At 36.9% G+C, this 17,597-nt stretch overlaps 1 long non-coding RNA gene and 1 pseudogene across 1 annotated transcript; one reads left to right on the top strand and one right to left on the bottom strand.

Annotated features, from left to right (window-relative positions):
* Positions 1-1,236: 1,236 nt before the first annotated feature.
* Positions 1,237-9,589, bottom strand: LOC121989803. Its single transcript, XR_006114326.1, has 2 exons — positions 8,876-9,589; positions 1,237-7,743 (listed from the first exon to the last, which is right to left on the bottom strand). It is a non-coding gene; the product is annotated as an uncharacterized LOC121989803 (long non-coding RNA).
* Positions 9,590-12,368: 2,779 nt separating this feature from the next.
* On the top strand, positions 12,369-16,908 carry LOC121991624 (annotated as a pseudogene).
* The last annotated feature ends 689 nt before the right edge of the window (positions 16,909-17,597 follow it).

The raw sequence follows: 17,597 nt of genomic DNA, 5'->3' as shown, positions 1-17,597 counted from the left end.
GAGGGTCGCCCACCGTGCCCACCATGGGTGTGCAGACTATAACCTCTCTCTCTCTCTCTCTCTCTCTCTCTCTCTCTCTCTCTCTCTCTATATATATATATATATATATATATATATATATATATATATCAACACATATGTGTGACAGGTGCTCGAGGCGCCTAGAATTAATCCAGGTGCCTCAAGCATTACTTTTTTAAAAAAATCCTAAACCCTAAATAGTATACCCTAAGTTATAAATTCTAAACCCTAAAAAAATTTACGCACCCTAAATCCCAAATCCTAAACTAAAAGCTTAAAAAATATTTTAAAAAATTGCACCCTAAATACTATATAATATATCTCATGAGCATCTAAAAATTTTTTTTAGCTTAAACACTATAGTCCAATCCTTGAACCCTGAAGACAAAATCTAATTGGCTTAACTCTAAGCTAAAAAAAACACAAAAAAAAACGTTGATAACAATTGAAGCATTCAAGTGCCTCAGTAAAAAAAACGTTGATTTAACAATTGAGGCGCCTGGATCGATTCCAGACGCCCAATCGCGTATGAAGAGTTGGACACGATATCATTTTAGTATGTGTGGTGTATGTGTGTGTATATATAGAGAGAGAGAGGATTGTTTGCCTACACAACGTGCATAAACGCCTCTCACGCGGGGAAGTGCCTTTGATCATTGGAGGTGCCTCCTCGTGTGAGAGGTGCCTATGCGCGTTGATGATGAGTCTATCACACCCGTAAATCAAATTTTACAATTTATATTCAATGAACTCCTTAACTATACAATGATGTTGTAATAACGAGCCCAGGGTCGAATCTCTCAACGAACTAACAGTAGGATGGTAATATGGAATTGTTTGTTATTTATAATTTTGGAATTTTTGACATGAAAATGGGGGATTGGATTTGAATTCTAAAACTAACAAATTAAAATAGAGCAAATAGAAAACTAATCTATTGCGTAAATGAAATCTAATGCTTGGACGCAATCTAACTAAGTGTCAATGATCAATCCATGAAGCATTGTCACGCTACGCAATGGGTTTCATCATCAACATAACTAAACTAAGAATGAAATAGTAAGACATAAATGAAACCTGATCTACAGCAATCATTAAATCTTAACTACATAAACTAAACTACTCAATAGTATTGCAATCTAAGCTAAAGCAAGATTAACAACAACTTCAAATTCAATTGAAACTAAATTACCCAATACACTTGAATTCAAACACTTAAGCTAAAAAGAACTTTGATTACTGAATCCAAATAATACAAATTGAAATCTAAATCTATCAACAATAAAAAGAATGCAAAAATAAAACCTAAACCATCTCCACACCAAACCACTCTACACAGAAACTTCTCCTTGCCGTCACACAAGGAAGCTCGGTGAAACCTCACTTCGACAATCGAAGAAGATCTCAGCAACTAAACTCAGTTCGATCTCACCAGCAATCGCGCAAAGAAACCCTCTCTGCGAAGTTGTGAAGAACAAACTGCCAATTATGAAACTCTGTAGTTCTGATCTGATGAGGCACTGTTAGAGAATGGGATGTCATCGGGACAGGAGTAATGCCGCCGAGGACACTGCTGTGGGTGAAATCGCTAAAACGGAGGAACGCCTCTGTTCATCGACGGAAACAGAGCATCCAGAGTCGAATTGTCGCCGCAGGAACGCCTTTAAGCGAGCTCAGATGGACGGAAGCTGATCGCCAGTAGCTGGGAACCTCGTCGCCGATGAAGTTGACCGGAAGATGGATCTAGAAGTGGAGAAGGGGCGCGCGATGAAGAAGATGTCACGGATGAACAGTAGCACAAGCACTGTTCATCCGCGAAATCTGGGTTTTTATACTAGATTTTGAACCGGACTTTGGGTTGGGTTTAGGTTTGGTTTAGTGGGGAATTTAGGGTTTTGGTGAGGTGAGTTTGACTTAGGTTAAGCTCCTTGGAATGGGTTGAATCAAATTGAGTTTGAGCTTCTTCATTTGGTTAGATGAACCACTTATTGACCCATGATCATGCACCACTTGGAGTCAATTTAAGTGTCATACAAAACAAGCATCAAATTACAAAACAAGCATCAAATTGTGAGAAAATATCATGAATTAAAAGAGAAATGCACTTAAGCTCAAAATAATCATCCACATACATGTATGATAAAAATTGTATACTAACACATGCAATTAAATCCAATAACCCCAATATCAACTCAAAAGAATATGCCAGATAAATGAGTTATCAAATTCCCCACACTTATTCTTGCACATCTCGTGCGAATGAACAAAACTTAAGAAACAACTAAAGTTGTACCCTCTAATAATTCTCATTCATATTTAGAAAATAATTAAAACAAGTTACCTAGGATTGTCAAGTTTCAACAATTCAAGCATTCATGGACTCAAATCTTACCTTGGTTAACTACATAATGACTTCAATCCAAACTGATTGCACTGAGAATGATTTCACAGCTAAATCTCACAAGGTAAGTTTTGTGGCTCTCATCCTAATCTCAAATGTAACCAATAGTGGAGATCACTCAAGCTACTTATGTTTCATTCACTACCATAAGCTTGCTTATTTTTTACTCTTAACCACTATCCAAAGCATTATAACACATAATTATGAAGGTTTATAATGATGGCAAAGAAAGCATGAATCAAATCAAATGAGAATTTGTATAAGAAAAAAAATAAGGAAAATACAATTCAAAGGTATAATGGAAGACATGGACACTAAAGAATGCTATATAGATGAACTTCTTGACCATGCTCAACTATCGTCCCTTCTTTCTGATTTACTCTCCAATGCTCAATAATTATTTCCCAAATTCAGCTTCTTTTCAATCCATAACAATGTAATAAATTCCAGAATTTCAAAGAAGTGAGCTGATTTTGCATTTGTTATTTTTGAATTTTGAATGGCAAAGTGTCTGGGTTTGAATCTTGAAGAATTGGGTCTCTGTAAAAGTTTCGTTTTACACTCCATTGGCTGAAACTTGTTCTCAATTCATTTCAGATTAGAAACAATCTGATCAAGTTACTACAGCTCCTACATACTAAACAGATTTCAGCCTCATGCACTTCTTCATCTAAGTTTCAAACTTCATCTCCAATTTCTGCTATTCCCCAAAACTTTCAGTTCAATCTTTGAAATTTAAGCTCTATAACCTTTCTCATTTAGTACCCAGTAATTAGCAGCTTAAATTCAGTTCATATTAAATCCAAAACACAATTTAACAACTTGGCACAAAATCTGTTAAGTGAAAAGATTTCAGTTCTGTTCCACCTTTTTCTCTGATCAAGCCTTGATCTTTACTTTATATGTAGTTATCCAAACTAAATAGCCTTCAATATTCTTCCAAAATTCGGATCCAACTTCAAAGTGAAAAATTTCCTGAACAAATTCAGCTTGTAACTTGAAAACTCAACTCATGTAATCTTCCAAAACTTGCTACTACTACCTTCTTGAGCATTCATCAAACTTGCTTAAAAATGAATTTCCATCCAGTACCAAAAGTTCCAATCACACAATACAATTAATTCAGAAATCACATTCAAAGAAGCTCACCAAATGTCAAACACACACTTAAAACTTTGATCATCTCAAGCAATAAAACTCAATAATATTACTCTAAGTTAATAAAACAGTTTCAAATATGCAGATTTGATACTATTTCTGATCATCTCAGAACAAGCTTGTTGCTGCCGATACCTCATTTTACAACTTCATTGGTCTTCTATCTAGAGCTCTATCAGTTTCTAATTCTTTTAATTTCTGGAAAATCAGAACTCCCTTCAAATCAACAGTAACACTATAATAAGCAGCTAATAAACTTCTCACAATTTCTTCACTGGTGCACCATCCAGCAACCTCCCAAAATTCATCACAAACCTGATTTCTGAAAATTACTTGTAAGAGAACTGTCACAACTTGTTTTCAGAGTTACAGAATTCCCAGGTTGATTCTTCATTTAGCAAGCAATTAACAAGAACTAAAATTTACTTATCTCAGCTCAGAGTATCATTTTCACTGATTGGTACAACTCTTTCAAAGTCCAAACTGCATTCCAGCATTTCTGTCACTCGTTTCAATTCCGAAATTTTGTTTCCTCATTTGCACTTCATTGGTAAGAAAGAATTAAACTAAAGCATAGTTGAGCGTGTTGAAACATCAAATAGCTGTGGAAGTCAAGTTCTCTACTTAAAATTACTCACTGCTATTCTGTTTTGACAAATTTTAGAGTTCAGAGTTCGAGTTACTTCCATTAACTTCCTTTCAATTACCATTAGTACTTCATATATGCATATCAGCAACTCTCTAACAGTCTACTCTATTAAATCAATTTTGAATCTTGATCCATACTATTCAGATTTCCAGCATGTCAACCACTAATTCTGCAGCTTCAAATCTTCTATTTTCATATACTTGATGCTTCTAGTTTCTACAAAATTCAGTTTGAAAAGCCATGGAATGAAATGAGAAACCATTTGTTACTGAAATTAATAGAGTTTCACTTGAGATCATAACTGATTTGAATTCTACTCTTGAATTGTGATACAACTTTGATACAAACTCCCCACAACCCACTATATTTCACAAGAGTTCTTATTTCAGATTAAGCTTCATTTGATTTCCTTAACATTCCCAAATCTCTTCTACAACATATGTCTCTTAATAAATGTGATTAGCTTCTGACTTCCATGCAGTAGCAATGTGCAGCTCAATTCCAGCAGCCTTTCATTTCTGTTACAGTTTCAGTTCCTTGATCCATTCTTATTTGCAGCTGCACTTAAGTTTATGATACCATCTTGAAGTGCTTCATGAATAGAATGGTACTCCCCAATTATAGTTCAAATTTTTATTCTTGATCAAGTTACCAGTAGCTCTAACACATCACTGTTTCTGCATTTCAGCAGCTTGAGAGTTTCATAAATCCTCTATTAATTCCATACATTTTGAGGAGTCATAGAAAGAGATGAAAACCATTTGTTACAGATAATACAAGAGTTTAATTGTTCTGCCTCACTATTTTGAAAGATGGTGATAAAAGATTGGTACGCAATTGATACAACTCGAAAACTGAATTCTGTCTTTCAACTTAATGCCTTTACTGCTTTGTGAATATAACTCCCAATAATAGCTTTTAAAATCTGTTTCTTCATTTGCCTTTAGCACTTGTTTCTCACTCAGCTCAAAGATGTTTTCCTATGTTTAGTGTAGTTAAGGAAACAGCAGATTTGTTCTCCAATAAAAACAGCATTTCATACTGATACCATTTCTGCACTGAGATAGTATTAGTTGGGTTATCAACTTCAGTCCCAGCTAATTCCTTCAACTCTAGCATCTTATAATTCACTTTACTACTTGTTCCAGAAACTAAGAATCCAATGGAATGAATTCATAGCTAAATACAAAGAAAAATCAGGCCCAAATAGAAATTTTAAAATAAGACTGTAGTTTCAATTCTGAATCTACCTTGCAGTCTCAAGATTTTGATACAAGGTCATTTTAGTAAAATTTTCAGCAAGTTTAGCTTTGGAAGATAGCTCATTTGATATTGAATCAAGAGGAGATTGAATTCCATTCATTTCAGATTAGAAACATCAAGAAAACTTTGGCACAAAACTGAACTTTCTTGAAAACAGAATTCAGTTTCAGAATTATGGTTTTCAGCTTCACTTCCAGCTGCATTTCTTACTGTTTCCCTCTTTTGTAATTAGAACTCATCCCTTGGTTAGCTGGAAGATAAGATTATTTCATTTTGTTGCATTAAAGCAACCAAACAGAACTATTTTCAACCATTTAAAAGCAAACAGCGGCTTCCAGCAGAATTCATTTCAGCAATTTGAGTATTTCAGAAATCATAAATCAATTCCATCCAATTGCAGAAAACATGGAAATAAATGAACTCCATTTGTTACTATGAATGCCAAAGCTCCTCTATTTTTCCTCACTATTTGAGAGCTGGTGATAAAAATTGATACACATTTGATACAACACCTAAAACTGAATTCCTGTGCTGCCTTACTGCATTGCATTTCTGAACCTAACTCCCAATTGCAGCTTCCAACTTCAAATTCTCAGAATTCATATTACCTTCTGAACCGCTTCATGAGTGGAATGGTACTCATCAATTAAATTTTAAATCTTGATCCATAATGATCAGATAACCAACAGTTGCAATTCTCACTGTTTTTGCTTCCGTTTCTGAAATTTCCAAGGCTTCACGTGACTGTCTCACTAATTTCAAAAACTGCTGATAAGAATTTAATACACTGATTTTTAGAATTCAGAAAATCAACTTACAGCAACAACAGGTTTCAGATTTAGGACTTTCGATCTCAAAGATTTAAAATCAGTAAAATAGTTCCAGCCATTTGGAAATCAATTCCATACTCTGCTTAGGAAGTTTCTGTAATTTAGAACTCCAGGAAACAGGTGTATAAACAATTCTGAAAATTTCAGACATTAAACTGATTCCTAAACCTTGCTACTTCAATCTTCAGTTTCAGAATTTTTATTATCTGTCCATAACATACACATCTATCCATGTAAAACTCACATTTTAATCTTCACTATTTGCTAATGAGAGATATAATTCATCATCTCTTAAACAATTCTCTCTTCATTTCTGAAAATCCATCATCTCTTCAATCTAATATATCTTTTCACTCTTCCAGCATCAAAACCTGATTTTTGAGCATTTCACTGATTTAAGAATCACAAGAGCTATGTGGCAGACAAGAGTTGATACAGATTATGTTTTATGTAATGCAATTTATTCCTGAGTTTCCTCAGCATCAGCAAGAAGAGTATGCATTCCATCAATAATTTTTAATGAACTTAGCTCAACAAGTTTCAGAATCACAGCTGAGAAATCAGGTCCAAAGAAGTTGCAGGCATTGAGTCGTGCAGAAGTTGAGCTTTAATTGAAATTGTCATTGTCAAAGACTGCCATTCATTCAGCTCTTGCTCCCTTTTTGCCACTGTTCTCCATCATGAACTGAAACACTTGGTAAGATTATTACTATCCAAAAATAACATAAACATTTTGGCACCAAATTCTGCCTTGACAAACTCTGCTGACAGAGTTTTTTTTTTCTGAGATCAGATTAGATATGGGATTAAGCTCGATGGAGTTTTAAAGATTTAATAGCAAAAGATGACAGAGAAAATTCCAACTTGATTCCAAATTGAAACCGCCAAACTTTATCTGATTTGCAACAAATTACTTCTCATTACAGCAGCTTCCAGTTTCATGCTTCGTAGCACTACATGCTCACTGTCACCCACAGTTTTCTAACTTCAGTTTCAGTAATTCACAGTTTCTGAATTTCCCTTCACTGTTTCAATAATTCCAAGCTTCTAAAATTCAGATATATAATTCATGGAGGTCATGGTAAGACATCATACCATTTGTTACTAAAAGTACAAGAGCTCCACTTGAGTTTTTCAATGACTTAGTGCTGCTCCAAAATTTTGGTACTCATTTGACACAATTTCTCAACCTCTCCACTGCCCTTTCCAATTTCAACTTCAAATGGTTCACACGTTTATCAAGTAAACTTCATTAACTTATGGATCATTCTAAAGTCTTCCCTTCTACACATGTTCCCTAATGGTTTGAGTGAAGTTACACTCTGAATTTCCTGTATGAAAATCTCCATCTACAGTGTCCAATTCCATAATTTCATATTGCTGTTCAAAGGATTAAACTTGGAAAATGATTGCATTAAGCACTGCAATATTCAGAGCTTACATTCAAAACCTTAGTAACTCAAAAACAGTGTCAACACTTGGCGCAAAAATCAGTAACTTGGCACAAAAAATCAACAACTTGGCACAAATAATTGAATTTTTGAATTGTCTATTTTAGAAACTTTGAGTTACTGTAAAGATTGAACTAATCTTTGAATGACTGAAGAAGAAATAAAATTTGTAACACAATGTAGCTCCAAACTCTTCTTGGTACAGAATTCAAAATCCATTCTGTGACTTCTCATTTTTTTTAATATTCTTAAAGCAATAAAGCAACATCTTCCCCACACAACTTAAACACAAAGAAAATGTACCGAGCTTCGTAAATCCTTACAAAATCTTTACAATTTCAAACTCATGCGAAATCTTCCTCCACACTCAAACTTTATCCATCTTGGCCAAATAATTCATCATATAACAATCTAGGTATCCACATCCAAAAGATTAAGAAATGAAAGAAAGAAAATGATATTGATGATTAACAAGGAGATTAGTAAGAAACATGTGGGGAAAAATAGAATAACCTTCATAAGCATGATTCAATCCATGGAAATATGGTTTTTTAAAATTTGATATAAGCGCGCAACTGTCACTTGCGCAGGATCAAATTAATTCATTTCTAATCTACCGAACCTCTTAACCTACACTAAGGTAGTATAGTAGAGGACCGGGTCGTCTCTCACGTGAAACTAGTGATAGGACATTTGTTTTCAGACAAAATCGAACAAGGAGGGTTTTGTTTTGGAGTTTTCTAAATCTAATGCAATAAATGAAATTCTAACTAACCAGCAAAAATTAACTCACAGCGCAGTGTCACTCTACGTTGTGAGGATCCCTTCTACAAAAGAAACATGCATAAAGAAAGCAGCAATCAAACAAAGACAAGTGCAATTAAACTAAATGAACTTAACAGCGATTAAATGAAATCTAAGTATGCATAATTGATAACCTACATCACATTGTCACACTATGATACAGAATCAACAATCATACATAGTGAAACTAAACAAAGTACTAAAAATAACAATCAAACATGCACCATAAGGAAATAACAGTAAATCAAACACGAAAGTAGTAACAATTAAACAGTAAAATAAACTACACTATCCAAACCTCTTCTTGTGATCAACCACCAATCGACTACCTCCGTCGTCACACGGAGACCCAGATCTGGAACACCATAACAGGTGGACAGCAACACATGACTAACCGCTGATCACGAATGGTGAAGTGTAGTGTCCGATTGAAATTGGAATGGAATTGCTCAATGAAATGGATGATTCTTCTGCTTCGGAACGCCATCCACAGAAAATCTCCACAGCACACAGTGAGTGAGTTCTGCCGGAAATTGGGATGAAGGTTGGTGTAGCCGCCGGAAACTCCCTCCTTCTACAACCCACAACCGCGAGGGAATCTTCTGCAGTAGGACCGGAGAGGAAACGCCTCACTGGAAGAAAACCACTCCGAAGCCCTAGATGTCGGCTGCCGGCACAAGGTCGAGAGACAAGGGAACTCACCGCCGGAGGAGAACACTACGCCGTCAGATAACACCAAGATGAGGTCGCCGTCGCTCACAGAGGCCGCCGGAGTTGTTGTCGTCGTCGGATCGGAGAAGATCGTGCGAAGAAATGGAAAGGGGGCGTCGGCGTGCGGGGAAGAGACGCGCACAGTGATGAGAAGAGAAGAAAGTAGAAAGAGTTGGCCGGCCGGCGGCAAGGAAAGAAAAGATGCCGCCGGCCGGTGGTGAGGAGAAGAAAGGAGGAAGGGGACGCCGCCGGTGGTCGCGAGCCCTAGCAGAAGAAGAAAAACGCGAACAGAAAGGGGGTCGGGCACTGTTCATCCGCGTGAATGTATTAGGGAAGGTTTCTTAATGGGTTTCGGGTTTGGGTCCATTTAGAGCTTAGATCTGGATCCAATAACTAATAAGGATTGAAATTGGGCTTTTAGAATTAGGCTTAGAAGTGTAGGCTTAGAAGTGGATTGTTGTGATTGGATTGGATTCTTTTTTCTTGATCCAAATTGGAATGAAATGAACTAAGCTCTTCAAATTAGCTCATGCTCAACCCTAGCATTGCCTCCAAATGATTTGACTCAACTCATGCCTATGACTCCTCTTTAATTCCCTACAAAATCATGAAATAATATCAAAATTAGATAAAGATTATAATAAACTCACAAATATATCCTAACTCATGAATTATGATATTAAGCAAGATTTAAGTGATGAAAGGATGCAAATGCTAAGTATGAGAGCTAAAATATCACATAAAAATACTACTTATCAACTCACTCATGCTTATTCTTGCACGTCTCAAGCAAGTAAATAAAAGAAGAAAATAACAAAATGTATCCACCTAGCAATTCTTAATCATGCTTAGAAAATAGTGAAAAGAAAGTTACCTACGATTGTTCAATTCAAATGACTTAAGCATTCATGAATTCAATTCACACACTAATTAACAAGCATGATAACTTCAATCCACAATCAATAAATTGAGAATGATAACAGAATAACCTCACAAGAAAAGTGATGGTGGCTCTCCTCTCTTGTGCATGCAATAGTAGAGGTCACTCAAGCTACTCATGGATTCATGCACTACCATATGCTTGCTTTACTTCTAATCTCCACCACTATATACATACGAGTGCACAATAAAATAATGAAAGCATTATTTGAAATATAACGGAAACATGAATCAAAGCAAACGATAGTATAAGAGAATAAATAAGGAAGGTAAAGATAATAGTGGAAGACATGAATATATTGGAATGTTACATAGTTGAGTACAAGAAAACAATGCCTAAAAATATATCTCATCCAAACTTCCAAGCTAGTTCTAAAAACTCAACAAAAATGTGAACAATCTCTACGATAGCTTTTCAATAAACATCTACTCATAATCAACAATAAAATCCAAATTTTGCTACCATAAAGATTGTTACTCACAAAAAATTCTACCATCTTTCACCAATTCAATAGAAATGTGAACAACTCTTACTTTAGCATTTCACACTAAAAATCTACACATGATATACAATAATATCTCAATATCGCTAAAGTAAAAATTATCACTCATAAAAATTATACTACAAGTGAATACAAAACATCACATGTCAAAAATTTTCATAAATCTAATAAACATGTAGGCAACCTCTACTATAGCTTTTCAATGAAAATACAGTAATGATATGCAATAAAATCTCAATGCCACTATAATAAAGATTATCACTAACAAAAAGTTCAACCACATATGAATACAAAAATAGCACAACATGTCAAAGCTCTTTTTTTTCTTTTCCTTTTTTTCTTGTTTTTTTTTTTCACTTTTCTGTTCATGTTTTGTTTTTTTTTCTTTTTTTTTCTCATTTTCATTTATGTTTTCTATTTTGAATCTTTTTTTTCATTTCTGTATTTTTTTTCTTTTTTTTTCAAAACACGATGTGCATCACTATACAACATCATCAATAGCTCAAATAAAAAGATAAATAGCATGGTTCACCTATGCCTCTCATAAATTCTACTAAGCTATTTCTCTCCCCACACTTAAATTTTTGACCGTCCTGGACAAAACACTCATCATTAACATCAAAAAATATCCACATCCCAAAGAAGAATAAAAAGAAGTAAATCGGCGAAATAAATGGAAGGAAGAAAAGAATGAGTTGACGAGTGATATGAATTTATTCAAGAAGCATGTGATAACAAAATGGATGAATAAAAATAAGTGAGATGACCTTCATAAAAATCATGCAAGCCTATGATAATGTGGTCTCGAAAGAATAAAGCAAGTTCTAGAGTAACATTAACTATAAGTGCATCACACATAAATAGGAATAATAGGCTCAAAAATCCTCATTAGGTATATCAACATTATCATCTCAATCTATCAACATGAAATCCATTATCAAGTTGTAATCACATGTAATCCAAGAATCCAATCATGACAATAAATCATCAAATTCGACAATCAAATTTAACTAGCTTCCACAATTTCTAAGATGATAAAAAGAATGTATAGGGAATTTATTAAGAAAACCAACAAGACTAGGCAACTAAAAATAAACAACCAAGCATAAGCAAACAAAGCAAAGAAAGTAAAGACATATATATAAGCAAAAAGAAAAAGTAAAAGTGAGATAGAACAGACTCCCCTGAAATTCTAGTGGTTGGAGTCAATTCAGTTCCAGAAGCAATCTGGAAGTGGAATGACTGTAGGTGAAATAAGGCTCGCACCCTTCACCTTCAACTCCTCAAAAATTTCCTCCGGTGGTCGAAGACGGTTCAGTTGGAGTGTCCACTTCAGAAGCTTCATTATTACATTCAGTGTTAGAGCTTTCTTCACGTGGTAGAATGCATCCTTGCATGATTTACTGCAAATGAAATATCTGTAGAAATCCTGCACACCAAAAAGAAAAGGATGCATTCCCTGCACACATGCTGTGTGAGAATGACTAGAAATATTAACAAAATCAACAGAGCGTGAATCACAAGATGTATCACATCCACTACAATCAAAATGAATTATCTCCATGGTATTTCCTAAAGATTCTAAAGAAAGATTAACCTTACCATCCTGAAAGGTACCTGTAGGGTCGAGAATAGTGAATGTGGTATTCTCTTGGACAGGTAAAGAACCTGGCTCTGGATCAGGTGCAATCAATGTGATGAACCAAATTGGATTAAGAGTAATCCTAATTAAACCAATTGAGTTGGACTCGATTTGATTCATGTGTTCAATGGATCTAATTTAGGTTATGTTTCATTGAATCAATTTAATCAATGAATAGAGATTCATTATATTAAATTGATTTGAATCAAATGGTTAGATTTGATCAACCATGGGAGAGAAGTGGTCAAGTTTGACTTGACTTGAGAGGGAAGATGAAAGGTCAAGTTTGACTTGACCATTGCCACCTCATTTGTGAATTGGCATTAGGTGGGCCAATGATGATGTTCCACATCATCAAGGTTGAATTATGTGTGTGTCATATCATGAGGGAGATCAAGAGTTGTGACTCTTGATATCCCATGGAGGTTTAAAACCCCTCCTTTGAAGTGGTCGACCACTCAATGCATTTGGTGTGCTCATTGATTTCACCGCACCTCCTTACCACTAAGGTGCCTTCACGCCTCCTTCCACTTGAGGCCCCTCCAACTCAGAGGCTTCAGCTAGCTGCTCCGAGGTGCCTCCAATCATCTGAGATGCCTCTGGTGAACAATATATATCCGAGGCTTCTTTTGCTTCAAACTGCTACAAAGACATATTTGTGCATAGAAAAAATAATAGAACTTGTAAAATAGAATTGGCATAATTTATAAGCATTATTAATTAGATCATGTTCTCTAGAGCAGTATCTAGTCTTGATCTCAGCTTAGACTTTTAAAATGGATCTAAGTTGGATCAGCGCCTAAAGTCCCTAACTAGGACTTACCTCACTGGAACACTCTCCTCCGGTGACTTACCTCACTTACCATGCAGAATCTCTCGACTCTCCTTTGACCTACCAGGTCTTCTTGTCAGTTGTCAAGTTCAAGAAACTAAACTTCGGTCAGCTATTAGTTTCCGCAGACCCAACCGATTCCTACCAGATATCGGGTCATACCTTGACCTATCTGGACTTCCTAGCAGCTATTAGGTCTAATAGACCTAGCTGGATTTCAGCCTAGTGTCAGGTCTCGCAGGCCCGTCAAGTCTTGCACACTTGGTAAGAGTATTAGATCACACAAAACCTAACTTTAACCATTTATCATTCATTAAAATCTAAATTAATCATTGGTGTTAACTGCACCAACAATCACTGCTCAGAAGTCATAGAGAACAGGTCTCCCCAAGATGATATTATAAGCTGAAGGAGCATCCACCACAATGAAGCTGGTTCGTCAAATTTTTATCATAGGCAAGTCTCCCCAAGATATTGTCAGTTGGATCTGGTTGAGCGGCTGTACTTCATATCTAGTGAACTCACACAAAGGTATTGTCATGGGCTAAAGTTCTCCTTGATCAATTTATAATTGATCGAAAGTCTTTTTGAAGATGATGTTTACCGAGCTTCTTGTGTCCACAAAAATTTGGTATATACTGCAGTTGGCAATGATGACTTTGATGACCAAGGAATCATTATGAGGAACTTCTACTCCCTCGAGATCTTGAGACCTAAAACCAATATGAGGACCTTCTAATTGCATTACACTGGAGTTGACTCCGCAGATTTCTAGTCGTCGGTCGTGGGCTTTCCGCACTTTATTGGAATCTCCATCTTTGGGGCCTTCAGAGTGTTGGGACTTTCGGGCCGCAAAAATCGCTTTTTGCGTTGCGGAAACCCCGAAATCCCATTCCACCGGATCCGTGCGAAGATTAAAAGAATAAAAATTTCGTGTACATATTTTCTAACCTAGATCTACATGTTAAGGAGTTTATACCTTTGATGTGAAGCCCTTCGCTTATCCCGCTCGTCCAAGGTTCGTCGGATTTTAAGGGTGTCAAGTGAATACCCCTCTATGTGTATCCACACGAACAAAAAGGTGGAGAAGAAACCGTTAGAGTGTGCTAGTACCCTTGAAGGTTTCGGCCAAGGTGGAGGAGAGGGAGAGAAGAAGAAGCAAGGTTCCATTCCGGGAAGAGATTCTGAAAGCCCTCCTCAACTGCGACATTATCGACTTCCACACCTTCGATTATGCCCATCATTTCCTCTCCTGCTGTAGCCGCATACTTGGCATCGAGTACCAATCCAAGCGTGGCTACATCGGCCTCGACTACTTTGGCCGCACCATCGGGATCAAAATACTGCCTGTTGGCATTCACATGGGCCAGCTCCAGTCCGTGCTCCACCTCCCCGACAAGTAGTGACGGGTCGATGATCTCCGCCAGCAGTTTGACGGAAAGACCGTGCTCCTTGGCGTCGATGACATGGACATTTTCAAAGGAATCAACCTCAAGCTGCTGGCTTTTGAACACATGCTTAAGATTCACCACAAGTGGCAGGGGAGAGCTGTTCTTGTTCAGATTGCCAATCCGGCCAGGGCGCAAGGAAAGGATCTGAAGGAAATACAAGATGAGATCCAGGAGAGCTGCCAAAGGATCAATAGGACCTTCGGGCACGAAGGGTACAGCCCAGTGGTTCTAATTGAGCGCTCCATGTCTGCTGTCGAGAAGGTCGCTTACTATAGTATTGCAGAATGTGTGGTTGTCACTGCGGTTAGGGATGGGATGAACCTAACTCCCTATGAATACATTGTTTGCAGACAGGGGATCTTTGATTCCGCAGATTCAGTGGCTAAAAGCCCAGCAAAGAGCATGCTGGTCGTCTCAGAGTTCATTGGCTGCTCTCCGTCCCTTAGCGCCTTAGCGGTGCGATTCGGATCAATCCGTGGAATATAGAGACTACAGGAGAAGCTTTGAATGAGGCAATCTCTCTTTCTGATGCAGAAAAAGAACTCCGGCACGAGAAACACTACCGATATGTCTCCACTCACAATGTTGCTTATTGGTCAAAGAGCTTCATGCAGGGCTTGGAGAGAACATGCAAGGATCATTTCAGTAGGAATTGCTGGGGAAGTGGTCTCGGGTTTGGATTTAGAGTAGTTGCAGTCGATCCCAATTTCAGAAAGCTTCATGCTGATGGGATTGCCTCCGCTTATACAAAGGCTAAGAGTAGGGCTATCCTGTTGGATTATGATGGAACATTGGTGCCACAAACATCCATTAACAAGAAGCCTAGCCGAGAAGTTATTAGGATAGTCAGTACCCTTTGTGAAGATAAGCAGAATGTAGTTTTTATTGTCAGTGGAAGAGGCCGACAAAGTCTAGATGAATGGTTTCTGCCATGCGAGAAGCTCGATATTGCAGCAGAGCATGGATACTTCATCAGGTATATTTCTTGTTGCTGTAACTGTGCTATGCTATCTGATAAATTGCAGTAATTAACTCATTGGGTGTATGGTGCTCAAATTGCAGAAATAATCTAACAAATCTAGATCTCTTTTGTTGTGCATATTGCTTATGATGTTTAGTGAGTATAGTGATTGCGTTATTGATCATGAAGGGCACCAAGATCTGTGCTAAGTATCTAATGCATATTAGAGTGGTGATTGTTATTTATCTGTTACTGAACTGTGAGGAAAAGTTTGCTACAACATGAATATCCTTAATCAACACAAATTAACCAAAGAAATTTCTTGCCTTTCTGGAATTTGTTTCTGTTACTCGTAGTGTTGAGTTTATGCTGCTCTATTAGTAGAAGAATAAATAATATCGGTGTCCTCGTGTCTTCTCGATATATGCAGGTGGACCCAAGATCAAGAATGGGAAACCTATAGTCAGACCACTGACTTTACATGGATGCAGATAGCTGACCCAGTGATGAATCTATATAGAGTCTACTGATGGATCTTGTATTGAAACCAAAGAAAGTACTTTAGTTTGGCACCATAGAGATGCAGACCCAGACTTTGGTTCTGCTCAGGCAAAGGAGATGCTTGACCATCTAGAAAGTGTGCTTGCAAATGAACCAGTCTCAGTGAAGAGCGGCAAATTTATCGTGGAAGTGAAGCCTCAGGTATGCATCTGCATGATGCATTGAGTTTGATTTCTCAGATGCATTGCGTTCTAATCCAGGTTTATTTCACTGAAACACTTAAACCATGATTAGAAGTTAGAGTTTTCTGATTGACAAGTTTGAACTATATGTAGCCTACATAATTTGAAGACATTGTATCTCGCATGCTACTATCTACCATTGCAAACTACTGTCACTGCATACTTGTTATTTACGAATCTTGTTTCGCATTCAAGCATCTCATCATGCTGTTGTTGCTTCTCCAGGGCGTTAGCAAAGGTCTAGTGGCCGAAAAGATTCTATCATCATTGTCTGAGAAAGGAAGACCAGCTGATTTCGTGCTATGTATTGGCGATGATAGATCGAACGAGGACATGTTTGAAAACATTGCAGGACCTGTAGCAGAGAAATTGATAGCTCCTGATGCATCCATATTTGGTTGCACTGTCGGCCAGAAACCAAGCCAAGCCCGGTTTTTCTTGGACGATACGAATGATGTTCTTAACACACTCACAGCACTTGCAGATGCCTCCGAGCAATTCGTTTCTCCTGAGAATATAACTGATTCACTCCTTTCTGATCAGGTCTAGTTTGATAATTCACAATGACAGCATGAATGTCAGATCAAAATTTCTCCATGGGTCTCTAATTCATCTGAGAAACTTGTCGACATTTCCTGATTATGTTCAGATCTTTGAAGGGGAAGAAACATTTTGACCGCCTTTCTCCCAAAGGGAGTTATGCCACTGCATTGATTGGGATACCAGTTTAGTAAGAAGAAATTTGTCACTGATTTCAAGTTTTGAACTGAGTTTTACTGACAGTGCTGACTTTGCTGATGAGTGAAATTTCATTCAATCTTTTTTCCAGTTATATAAATAGTACAACTGTCATTTATCTGGTTGCTCTCCCAAATTAAGATGCGGACATGGAAGCTGAAGGTGCCCCATGACTTGAGTTAGCAGAGGTGATATTTATGTGATGTTGTTGTAATAGATTATGCGGATTTTCAATGTGAAAAATGCATTACGGATTATCTGATCTTATACAAATGGCCATTGTATTTGGTGAAACGTTCACGATTTATATCGCATGAAGACCACAGTCTTGGAGGGTCTTAGGTGAGGGTTATTATTATTATTTTATGTTGAGATATGGCAATTGAAGGTTGCTTCTCACGAGGTATATATATCAATCTTTTACGGATTTATAATGAGAAAATAAATAAATTAATTAAAATTTGTGAAAGAAATAAGTCTAAATTAAAATTTATAATCTT

This window comes from Zingiber officinale, chromosome 6B (genome assembly GCF_018446385.1).
Source record: "Zingiber officinale cultivar Zhangliang chromosome 6B, Zo_v1.1, whole genome shotgun sequence".
NCBI lineage: Eukaryota > Viridiplantae > Streptophyta > Magnoliopsida > Zingiberales > Zingiberaceae > Zingiber > Zingiber officinale.
Note: the sequence above shows the minus strand (reverse complement) of the source record. Positions and strands in the feature narration are given on the sequence as shown.